Here is a 12,700-nt window from a genome sequence, read left to right on the forward strand (position 1 = left end):
TGAGAAAGTCCTCTCACAAGCAATCAAGGAAATTGAAGAATAAGCCAAACAAATTTTAGTGGTCTGGTGACAAGCAAAGGAGAGAGTAACTAACCACAGTTCCTAGAGAAGGCTCCAGACTGCCAGCTTGTGGTGAATGCAGCAGCACTGTTGTAGCAATAGTCTAAAAATGACAGATTCTCCATGAAGAAACCAAGACTTTCCTTATGTAACTTCACAAAAATTTTTTTTTCTTTGTTGTTTTCTGGTTTTGTCTTCATAAACCTATTATCTGTTTCAGGTACTGTGAATAAGCATCTTTATTTGCACATTTAACTGAACCTGCCATGAATTAAAAGTGATCTGATATTAAATGAATATTAAAAAGTAATTTCTCAGTCCAGTTCCTGCAGCAGACCACAAGTACCTGGTTTCCTGTTATGTTTTTTAGAAAATCAGAAACCTAAGAGAATATGCTCCCAAAGACAGTGTCTGGGTTGTCTGGAGAATAGATGTTGCAGATTCAAAGAAGGAAATACTACTGCAGTAACGGTAAGTAACCCGCTCTACGTTACTCTGAATACCAGGGTGCACACTGAACTCAGACGGCTACCAGAAAGGCTATAATAGCCTAAAACCAGTTGGAAATTAGATGCAATCTTTATATCCTTTTCTACTGTGACAGAAGTTAAAATATGCCTTAAATGTATCTTCCTTTGTCAATATTATGTTATTAGACAGTTGTATGTGTTGAGTAGCTGCAGATAAACCTTTGGATTCTGTGGTCAGTCTTTCCAGTCACTGAGCAGTTCATCTTAATCTGCTTTTTGCCTCATTCCATCCAGTTCTTTCTTGGTAGTAAAGACAATATTTATACTGCAATGATAAATTGTCTTTCTGAATTTGTATACCTGTGAAAACATTAAATGTTATACCAGTGTTGGGAATATTAACCATTTTGCTGCTGCTACATTTTTTTTAACAGAATTGGGCAGCTAAATATAGTTGTCTCCAAACTTGCTGTTAAGATTATTTTCTTTATTGAATCACTCAAACCTTTGGTATTCCCTCTAGCAAGTACTCTGTTGGTGATGCATTTTATATATGAAATAATGAAGATGAAATAGTAGTTCTTAATTCAAACACAAAGAATTGCTACTCTTTATATCCACTGAGGTAATATATTTAATAAAATGATCTCTTTTCCTATTTGTATAGATGTAGCCTCTTCAAGGATCCTGTCTTAGTGTCAACTTAGTGATCAAAACCTTAAAATAGAATAATAAAAATGTACCTCTGCCCAATTGGATGACCAATTTAGTATCAGGTACAGTTTCTGAGAACATGTAACATTGGAGGGCACATAAATTTAGCATACATATCCCATAAATTTCAGTGAGTGTTTGGCTCTGTTCATCAGATCCAAATTGTCAGATTGGATGCTTAGAAAATAAAGAATGAGCAATTACATGATGGTTGTGAACAACTTTTAAGGACCATTCTCTGTCAAAACCAGGATGGCTTTGTGGTCTTATATTAACTACCTTATTTGTTACAAACACAACTGTCTAATCCCTTTATCATCCTGAATGGATAGCACTCAGAAGTGTCTATCAGTGTTTTTTGACCTGTACTTGATTATCTTAAAGGCCTTTTCCAACCTACATGGTCATATATGACAGCATGTTCCCAGGATTTAGTCATACTTACCTTTGATACAACATGAGTGTGGAGCTGGAATATGCCTTTCAGGAGTTCTAAGTTTGAAGTTCCTATTCTGCTATTCTGGCTGGGTTTTTTTGTTTTTCTTTGAGTCTGTTGAGTTTGTGTCTGCATTATGATGCCATATTATACATCAGAACTGACTTTTATATGCATGAATTTGGAAGATCTCTTTCTTAGCCAGCATCAGGCTCTGGCTGAGGTTGTAGACATATCTAAGGCAAAGCAAACTTGTGTAGGACTCATTGCTTATTTGTTAAATGATACAAAAGAGGTTTCTCTGAAGAAGCTATGAGCCATGCCTGATTGTCTTGTTTGGGGTTTGTTAGGGTTTTTTTGTTTGTTTGTTTTGGGGTTTTTTGTGTGTGTGTTTCTGTGTGGGTTTTTCTGGTTTTGTTTGTTTGTTGGGGGGGGTGTGGATATTGTGTTTTGGGTCTTGCTTCTGAGTTCTTTTTTTTTCCACCTTATTTTTCTTCAGATTTTGATGTCACCATACTTTGTAGTCCTTCCACTTGTAAATAAGGGGACAAGTTTTTAATTCTGGATGAGTCCATCTGTCTTAAGATTTATTCTACAGTAAATGACTATGGATTCTAACAGCAAAGCTTCCTCCATTGCATACCATCTTAATCATCCTGGACCAGGTTTGTCTTCTAGACTGAATGAAGAGGAGGTAGTAAAGTAATTAAAACTGGATTCATGTCACATTGGTGATTGAATTTGAATGGTACTAAGGCTGAAGTATTATCTCACTGAAAACATTGGAGATTGTTTCGTAGAGATACATGTTTGTGGATGGCTTAACTAGGAAAACAACTTCACATGGAGTTTGTATTTTATCACACCTGCAAGTTTTCGTACTGCCAGAAAGGAATTGAGAATAAAGAAGTCCCTGTGAGGTATTTAATAAATATACACTAAAGTTTATGAAGGCAGTGAATAACTTTGCTTGGATGAAGGCTGTGTAGAGAATCCAGTATAGTGGAAAAGACTGGGGAGTAGGAAACTGTTAACAGAGAAAGTAATAATGTATTTGTAGTAATGTTATTTACATTGGTTATGCTGTCTTAAGCAGTTACCTGAGTTGATGCTAAACAAAGTAGCTTCTGCATTCCAAGCCTGATGAGGAGAATAATCACAGGGAGAAATTAGAAATACCAAAAATTGATGTTTGATTTGAGAAATATATTGTGTCAAATATTTCTGTGGAGGACATTTCCTTTTTCCTTCACTGTGGCTGCCTTTGACAAAAATTTTTGGTTCAAATACTTGCCTCTTTTTTTTCTGTTGTTGCATTTTTTTCTAGATTCTGTCTTCATCCACTACTGAGATTTCATCAGCATGTGTTGCAAAAAAAAAGTCAAAATACAATGTAAATTGTTCAGCTACAGTTTTATAATCTGTTTTATAATCTTTTGCTACACAAATGTGATATTTTTAGAACTTTCACATAGCTGTTATTTTGCTTTTTGATTCATACCCATTACTACTGATGTTTCATTTTTGCCCATAACTTGGCTCAGTTTATGAATTGACAATCCAATTCTAAACATGCAGCTTCATTAGTCAGGTAAGCTAATGATGCCTAATAACTAGGGATGCTGAAGGAGCACTCCCAAGTCCTGGATTTACTTTTCCACTGCCTCTCTTGCACTGGCAGTCATTTTCATCTGGTTGTGGAGAAAGAGCCCTGGGAGCTAACCAGAAAATTAGTGACTTGTTTTTGAAGGGTTATTCTGATGGCAATTGGCATTTGGCAGGAAGAACTTCCCATATAAGACATTTGTGTATGGAGTTACTATGCAGAACATAATAAAGGTGCCAAACTAAACATTAGGAAATGAATAATATCAAAGAGGAAGTGCTGGGAAAGAAGATGAATGCTATTCCTTCATTTATGGCTCTATCTGCTTTTTTTTTCCAGACTATATCATTATACATAACAGTGCAAATAACTCTGCTTCCAAAGGCTTGTACTTGATAAAAGTCTCAAGTAGATATTTAGAAGACTGTGGTGGGTTGAAATTACCCCCCAGCATAAAATTGCCAGACCAGCTCAGTTGAAAGCAAATGAAGCTCTATTTATAAGCACACTACAATCCAGAAATATGAAATGCAATATGTATGAAATATACAATATCTACACACATTTACAAGTTATAAACAACTCAAGAATCCCCATGGACAAAACCAGGGGGTTACCAAGAGCTTCCTCCTCTTTTCTCCCTTCCCCCCCCCCATTACATGGGACAAGACAAGAAAGAAGAAAAAGCAGAGTAGGCTGTTAGTACTTAACCATAAGAAGAATGCATTCAAGGTCAGCTAAGCCAGCAGAAGCAGCAGCAAGTATCTGCCACAGTGAAGGAAGCCAAAAAGAGAAAAAGTTAGTTTACAAATCTAACTTTCTGTTGGTAGTCAGACCAATGGGATTATTTAGACTTTATCATTATTTTCCTTTTGCATCCAGTGGTGATTTATTTACATTGTACTACTTTCTGTTCAAAATCTGTGGAAAATTTTCTAGGCACAGCCTAAAACTGCAACAAAGACCTACAGGTGAGTAGATAGGCAAGCTTTTGTTTTGCTGCAGCATTTTGTAATTTGGAAATTTTTTTGTTTTGTTTAGTGTAGTTAACATGCTTTCATTTTTATCCTAACAACAAAGATTTTATTATTTTTAAATCTGTTTAAAAATATTGCAGTGTCCTCAAACCCCACCTTCCATCATGAAACAGTTATAAGCACATATGGTAGAAAGCATCTTATAACTGCAAAATCCCAAGGGCACATTGTATTAAAGGATTCCAGCTAGATAGGGGAACAGTAAGTAAGGCAGAAAGTAAGTATCCCTGTCAATTGCATATCTTGGCAAAGTGCTTAACATGCACTGTCACTTGCAGACAGAAGAATACCTACCTCTTCTTGCTGTAGGTGACTCCAAGCAGTAGTTCCCACAAATGGAAATGGGGTGAGGGCCTTTTCATAGCAGCTGTACAGCTTAAAGACCACATTGTCAAATGGTCCTTATCCATAGATAACATTCCATAGGACTGCTTAGCAAATGCAGCTCACAGGTATTTCTTAGCAAGCACATTGATTTAGCTTGAGTTCTGCCTAAGCTCTGATAAAGTGGCTTTGTCTTTATCAGTACCATAAAAGGCATTGATGTAGCTCCCTGTTTGTTTTAAAACTTGTCTTTCAGTGAAAACTCATTTGGATGACCATGAACTGCTCTGGAGACCTAAAGTCTTTTCTTATCAATTTTATAAATAGCAACCCACTCCGATTCTGAGGATGAAAAAGATGGTATGCACAAGAAGCAAGAGCTAGTGAGGCCATAAGCAGCAAAAATCTGTTTGGGAGCCACCTTTTGAATACAACCAGCAGTGTTGCACAGTCAAGCCCACAAGTACTTTGCCAGTGCCATATACCATGATTTATGAGGTGAGATTACAAAGCATACCCTTTCAGGGTGAGAGGACCATGGTAAAGCTGTATCTTATGAGTATTCTGGAGGGGAATATTAGTTGTGCACAGATGAATCTGAAGTTATAAACCATATACTGCAAAAGCCAGACTTAAAAACTTTATGGGAATACATTGGCTTTAGGCATCATACAGAGGTATCATGTGGCTTAGCAGAGTTTGGCCACATATGCGTGTTACAGCACTACAAAACCTATTGTGAAATGGAAAGGTTCTTGGCAGTTTATAACGAATGTGTAGCATGCGTTCTGCCTCTTCCTTGTCCCTTCACCAGCCAGCTGTTCAAGACAAGGAGACTGAATTCCATCTGGGGAAATTCAGCTCCAATGTTGATATTAAGTGCTGCAGCAAACCTGAGTTGATCTTTATTAATCTTTAAAACAAATATGATACTATGTAGGTGATACAGTTTAGCAGAGGAGAAATGTGTCTCCTGAAGTTTCATTCTGCAAGGAAAGGGAAGAGGATGCCAAAGCAGATAAAAAGCATTTAGGCTTGTTTACATGATCCTTCTTGAAGCATTTCTCTTGAGAGTTTGATAACTAGTGCAGGTAAAAGCTGGTAGACAGATAAGAAGGTATTTCTTCTGTGGAAGTTTCTCATGCAGAATAAATCAGCAGTGGCAATTTGAGTAAATACTTGATGCAGCCATGTAGAGGTGTGAAGATTCTGATGGACTGGGACTAAAGCCTCACATGCATATTGAGCTAGTGACAAAAAAAGGGGGCAAAGGTCCTGTATGCCATCAAGTTTGCTTGAAATTGTGCAGTATCACAATGGAATTGTTTCTTCCTTGTCCAAAAATAGAGACACCAAGTCTCACTTTTGAGATGGAAAAGGCAAAGGAAATGGATCTTTGAGATGACAGAAGTATATGCTGAAGATTGGTCAGTTGCCCCAGACAATACTACATACTGTTGCATTTTGAAGCAATATAGGCTAGCATACTAATATTTAACATAAAAAGGTGGAAGATCCTGGTCTGGTAGCCTGCACAAGGTCAACAATTTTTTTTTTTTCAAAAGTGTAAGGCTCCTACGTGTTGAGCCTGCTCTCTGTGCTGTTGCTGTGAAGTACCACATCAAGAAATTACATGTATTCTGTGTGACAGCCTGGACACTCCATAATGAAAAGAATTATTGAGAGGGTCTAGAACACTGATGAACCCTGCCTGCATGTTGGGAGTTTGAGGTGGAGACACTGTTTTGAATATGAGAACCAGGAAATGAAGCTCAACAGCTCTCTGAAGTCCTGCAGAGCATCTGAGGAGCAGGGAAGCCTTTCTGCAATAGGCAAATGTGGATCACAGGCTTTTAATTTCTGATCTGTTAGGATATCAGGTTCTGGCACCATCACGTGCTGTTGTGATTGATTCAGACTGTGCTGAGTCCTTGATCAGTAGGTTGTGAGAATCAATGATGCTGCTGCTATCTTACTAGTTATTTTAAATAGTTTTGGAACTGCCACTTCCTGGTTTTATCAGCATGAGGTTTAGGACCTTGCTTCTTATGGATGGACTGTTTACCAAATGTGCCTCATGCACAAAACAGAGCTGGAAAATGAATCTCAAGAAAGTCATGTAAGTAGAGCTTCCTAGAGAAAATAAAGCATGAGTTTGAACTACAATAAGATGGTTAAAATGATGCAGATGCCACTAAGGCATGCTGCATTATTGAAGGGATGTCCAGCTGTGGAGTACTGTAGTCTACCCAACAGAAAAAAGAAAACTGGGACAGTGCCAGACTTGCGCATCATACATGAGAGTATGGACACCAGCAAGTTCTCTGTGGAAAGCTTGTGTTCAATTGTAGAGCATTTGTGCAGATGCAGGACAGATACACATACAGATTATTACTTAGATAAAACAACGTGTTTTCCTAATTAAATTTAGATATTTTTGTTGTTCTTGGCATTTATAATTTCTAGTCATTTTCATACTTTGTACACTGATGTGTATTATTTAGTGTGCTGTTCCCTCCTTAGTATCTTCATCATAAGCAGAATTCCAGCACAGCAACATTAACTTAAATCAGCATGTTCTAAGAATCCGAGACTGAGGGGTAGGATTACTTAAGCAGTATGACCAGACAGTAACTCCTCAAAGGCAAGTATACTAATGACCACATGGCTTACACAGTTCATACAGTCTTTGCCCCCCTTTTTTTTTTTTAAACTTCTGTATCAGAAATTAAGTTACAGGGCCTATTTTATAATAAAGATTTATTTCTACACTGAGTGTGCTGTACAAATATTAGTTGGTTTAATGGCTTCTGTCTTAGGACATCAGCATGCTGGATGGTCCCTGATGGGTGAAAAAGGAATTGGAAGTACTTTGCCTATTCTATAGTGTTTCCTTAGTGAAGATATTTAGGCTTTCTGGACGTTAATTTGCTTTCTACAAGTAATGACGTGTATTTACTTATGATTTCTTAGTCGTAAATTCATTGCTGTCTGAGACAAGCAAACATAGTAATATAGAAAAAGGTAAAAAAAAAGTAAAAAAAATTGGTAAGTCATTTTGAAGTGGTTGTTTCAGATAGATGAAGGGAATCACACCTCCTCTTGACCATTTGCTTTTTACCATATGCAGGACTCGTTCTATGTGATTGGCAAAGGCAACTGTGTTTGTGGGCTGGGCTAGTTAAAAGTTGATTTTTAAACCTGAGTGCAGCTGCCTCGCAGAAATGTATTCCAGCAAAATCCTCTAGCTCTAGGCTGTGATGGCTGTCTAAAAATAATACCTAACAAAGGGTGTCCTTCACAGGGAGAGCCAGAAATAACTTGGTTTTGCTTTGTCAAAATGCAAGGCTATTCCCAGTTAATTTACAAGCAGCAGCCTGACCCGGAGACCAGCAAGAGCTAACTTTCAAGCAAATTTTCTGCTTAATGAAGCTCGAGCTTGGACTTCCCCCAAAGAAATAATAAATACCAATGGCTTGTTGTTTCGACCCTTGGTTTTGTAACAAGCCACGGCCTGCCTCCCCCCCCCCCCCCCCCCCCCCCCACTTCCCCCTTCTCCCTCGTTTCGTTCACCCTGCGCTGGGGCGTTTCAGTGTTCTCGGAGGGAGCGCCCCGGCGAAGCTCGGAGTCCTGTCTGCCGCCGAGCCGATATGGCCCTGGGCGGGAACGCAGTGCCCGGAGCAGCCGTTCCCGGTTTGACCCCGGGGCGCGGCACGTTCCGGCCCTCTCGGCCCCTGCGTACCCGGGGATTCTGTGCTGCCCGGTTCCAGGCCGCTCAGGTCCGCGCGGTCTTCCGCCGTCCGAGGGCGGGTAGAGCAGCAAAGAGCAAGCTCCGCCCCGCGGCGGCAGCAACGGCGAGGCTGGGCGGTGCCTGGCGCCCTCACGTCCCTTCCCTGCCTCTCCTCCCCCCCACCCCCACCCCCCCCGTCGGCGCAGCGCTGTGGTGAAGCCGCATTGTTTGTGCCGAGGGGGGAGGGGAGTTTCTCAGCCCCGGGAGCCGAGCGCCCAGCCCGCAGCCGGACGGCGACCTGCGACGCGCCTCACGAATGCGCCGCGCCCGGCTGCAGCAGCAGCCCCGCACCCAACGTCGGGTCGCCGCCGCCAGCAGCGCGGCCCGCTCAGCGACTGCTATCCCGCCCGCGGCTGCTGGACGCGGGGCCAGGCGGCAGCAGCGGCGGCACCTCCGCCATTAAACCGGCCGTAGCGTCGGCCGCAGAGGCGGAACGGGAGGTCTGTCAGCCGCGCTTCGGCGGCTCCCACAGTGTGAGTAAAGCCAGGCAGGCGGTGTGGGGCGGCGGGTGTGGGCTGCTGGGCCGGGAGCCGGTGGATTCTGCTGCGGCGAGTTCCACCGCAGCGAGACTGGAGATCGGCATGGGGAAGGGCAGGACAGGCTGGGCACAGCAGCGGCGAAGGGCGCGGGAGAGAACGGCGGCCGGGGGCGAGGCTGGGCGGGCGGGAATGCTGTGCGGGGGGGAAGCCGAGCGCAGCGGTCTGGGGGAGGGCGCCGCTCGAGCTGTTTTGTCAGCCGCCATATTTGTGGGCCGAGTATTTTCGCGGAGGGGAGGGAGGTGACTGTTGGGAAGGGCTGGAGATGATGGGCCTGGGCAGGAACCATCCTCCCGGGGGCCGGGAGGGGGGAATGCTGTGGCCAGGCAGGAACCATCCCCGCGCAGGGGTGCGCACACGCTGGAGGCTCCCTGGGCGTGGGCAGGAAGTGTTCGCTCAGAACCGGCGAGGGCGGGTCCGTGGGCGTGGGCGGGCCCCGCGCGCGGGGCGACGGTGCCGACGAGGGGGCGGCGGGAACCGTGCCGGTAACCGGGACAACTGCCCGATTCCGGGGGCGTGGGGGAGGGGACTCTCTGCCGGCGGCGTTGGCGGTCTTCCGCCGGCTCGAGGGGAGCAGCTCTGGCGATCCCACACTGCTTAGGGGGTCTTTGAGCTTCGTGAACCCTGGTTCTTTGCATTCCCCTCAGGGCATTGCTCCTGCTTCGTAGCTGAAGTTGTGGGTGGTGTCTGCCCATATGCTTGTAAGCACTGTTTGCTTACCCTCCCTCATTGTCCAGGACTAAAAAGCATTCCTGTGTCTTTCTTTCTTTAATGGTCTCTATGAAAGTGTCCATTGAGAATGGAATTCCCTTCTCCATTGAGAAGGGGGTCCAGGGACTACAGGCTGTTTATTTGAAGAAGGTAACTAGGACAGAATTGTAAAAGGAATTAGTAATTAAAATAATACACGTTCTCGTACTTTTCCTGTTGATTTTAGCTATCCTACATCTTGATAAAACTTTTTGGTTCATACTGTGTATTCCACCAGTTGCCTTCATGAACTTTTGTTGTGCTGAGGGAGAGCATGTTTGTGACTTACTTCCCAAGCAGCTTAGTGTAATTCCAAGAGCAAGTTTTATCTCCTGCAGTCTTTGAGGTCAAGTTGTTGAAAGAGGCAAAAAAATGCAAACAATATGGTATCAAAATAATTTAACTTTGCTCTTAGTGTGGTGTCTTTGTTGATACTGAATGAGAACTGTCTTACTCTCTTTCAAAGTTAGATCTATGGTCTTCATACCAGTCGATCTACAGAATGCCGAGGGGAGTGAAAAAGATGCCTGACAAATAGCTAGGAAAAACAAACCAATTGCCAGTCATGAATTTGCTATGCAGAAATCTGGTCTTCAGCTGGAATGTTTATAGGACATTTGCAAACAGAAGAATTTTCGGAGAAACAAAATGAAACACTACTTTGATCTCCAGTGCATTCGTGTTATTCACACACAGTTTCTATGAAATTTGGACAGAGTTCCTTGCATCGCATTTGCAGGGTATTCACTGTGTGTTTAACTATGACTGTACTTTGCCACCTAGTTGAACAGTGTTTACAATTGGGTATTACAGGGAAGATGCTTAAGTGTTGGCTGAATTGTTTTTTATTGTTCCTGTTTGTAGAGTTTATTTGACTTTTACAATACTAAAATCTTAAAGCACGAATACTTGTGCTTTTGAATTATTTTTTTCCTGTTCCTATTGCCTGCTTGCTGCCACACTTAAGAATCTTGGGAACAGAGGGGAATGGAGAACTTGGAAACCTAGCATTAATGTATTTTTCTGCGCTACTGGGTTAAATTAGATAGTAAAGTGTGGAGAAGCGGCACTTTTAAAAAAATTATTTTTGAAGGCTGTCTCTATTTTGTTCAAAACTCTCACTATGCTCACAGACCACGATGAACAGATACACAAGCAGCTAAGATAAGCAACATTAAAAAAAAATCAGACTGCTACATCTAGACAGAAATGAGTGCAATTATAGGAGGTAAACATAATGTAAATTATTTGTCTTGATGACTCAATTAGTGACACAAAGAAATAAAAGTCATTAAAGTAGCCATCCTGATCTGTAGTCAGTTGCTGTACATTGACACATCAGTGTGTTTTATCTGAAGAATCCTGCATTTTTTTGTTCATGATAATAAACAGAAATCAGAATCATTGTGTTATCTTTGGCTTATGAATGATAAAATCTACTGAGAAACTGGTAACTAACTTCTACTTTCAGTTAATTATCAATTTGCCTTGTTTCTGGGTATTGGACCTTCTGTAGCAGTATTACCAATTTAAAATTTCAACAGTTAAGAAATCAGTATGGTTAAATACTATGGTTTTTTACAGAATTAAGTTGTTAAATATTTCTTCCAAGCTTGTTTGAAGAGGTGGAGCCTTTTTTATCTGTTATTTATATAGAGCAGATCAGAGGTCTGTCACAGTTTTACTCTGACTGTTGTGTGGTTTTGTGCTTGTGCTATTAAAAGTAATGAGTTAAAAACTATTTGTGTAAAAGTCAGATCTATGAGAAGCACAATTCTCACATGAATAATAAAACCAGCTTAGATTGGGAAAACAAGGTCAGTTTGTGAAAGCAGACAAATCAGACCTTCTCAAGAACTAGTTTTAATGCTAGCTGCTTAAATAATTTAGTCTTCCTGTAAAAGGAGTTCCTTTAGTACTTTGAAGGTGCCTTTAGAGATTGTCATCCTAGACTAACCAAAAGGCAGGCTACATGGAGTAGTTTGTGTAATTGTTCCAATCTTTGCTGTTTTCTTCCTGAAATAGATATATTAGTCTTTTAACAATCATTGCATTTTGATCTACATTTCTCTGCTGTTCAGGCAGTACATGCTAACACCAGTTGCATTATTTTAACTATTACATGACACCGACTTGAAGTGCAGAATTGAAGTGGTGAGTCTCTAGTAATACTTTAAGCCAGTGATTAAAGATAAGGAGTTTATTCTGTTGCTGGGGTTAAATTTATTAATGACTTGTTAGGAAGAAGGAAAGAGGGGAACTTTTCAAATTTACCATATCAGTTGTCTTTATAGTATTTTCAAACTGTATGGGGGCAAAAAGCAACCAAACAAAACCCACCTAACAAAAACCCAACAATAACACGTTAACGTTATTAAAATATTAAAAAACATAAGTATGGAATCTTTCAACCAGAATTTTTTTAATCAAAATGCATACCTGTCCTAGATGTGGTGCTCTGGTGGAGAAAAAGGTCTGTCTTTTTGTGAGGGAGTGTGGAATGATTTTTTCCCTTTTTCTTTTTTTTTTTTTTTGGTTAAAATAGCTTGAAATTGGACATAAAGATGGGGAGATTCATGTCTAACCCTATTACTCTAAGAAAAACTCTTGAATCAGTTGAGGGAGAAGGGTGTGTCTGAATGCATACTTACATGCAGGGAGCGTGGTTTTGCTCAGTCAAATATTTTTTACAGGTGAAATATTTCCTAACTGCAGTTAATACTGTACCATATTGGGAACTTTAATTGTGTTCTTGTCATTTTGTAAAAAATAATATACTCATTAAGAATTGTGAAGGGAAAAGTAAAAAAAAAAAAGGGCTGTCAAACCACAAATTTGCCAAGTTTATAAGTAAGCATGGTTTTTCCACCTGTAGTAATTGAGTTGTTAACATGACTATTTCAAATTGCACTTGAAAAAATTGCTGGGAAAACTTGTTCTTCTTTCACAATTAGCTAATTCTTTCAATGGGAGAGCT

General features: G+C 41.0%; 1 protein-coding gene across 4 annotated transcripts in view; it reads left to right on the forward strand.

The window, feature by feature from the left end:
• The first annotated feature begins 8,579 nt into the window (after positions 1-8,579).
• BRD1 (bromodomain containing 1) overlaps positions 8,580-12,700 on the forward strand; it is a 58,148-nt gene continuing 54,027 nt past the window's right edge. For all 4 annotated transcript variants that reach the window (XM_054179077.1, XM_054179078.1, XM_054179079.1 and 1 more), the window contains exon 1: positions 8,580-8,910. The gene's annotated coding sequence lies outside the window, so the exon portion shown is untranslated. The remainder of the gene's footprint in view (positions 8,911-12,700) is intronic.

Source organism: Dryobates pubescens, chromosome Z (genome assembly GCF_014839835.1).
Source record: "Dryobates pubescens isolate bDryPub1 chromosome Z, bDryPub1.pri, whole genome shotgun sequence".
NCBI classification, from domain to species: domain Eukaryota; kingdom Metazoa; phylum Chordata; class Aves; order Piciformes; family Picidae; genus Dryobates; species Dryobates pubescens.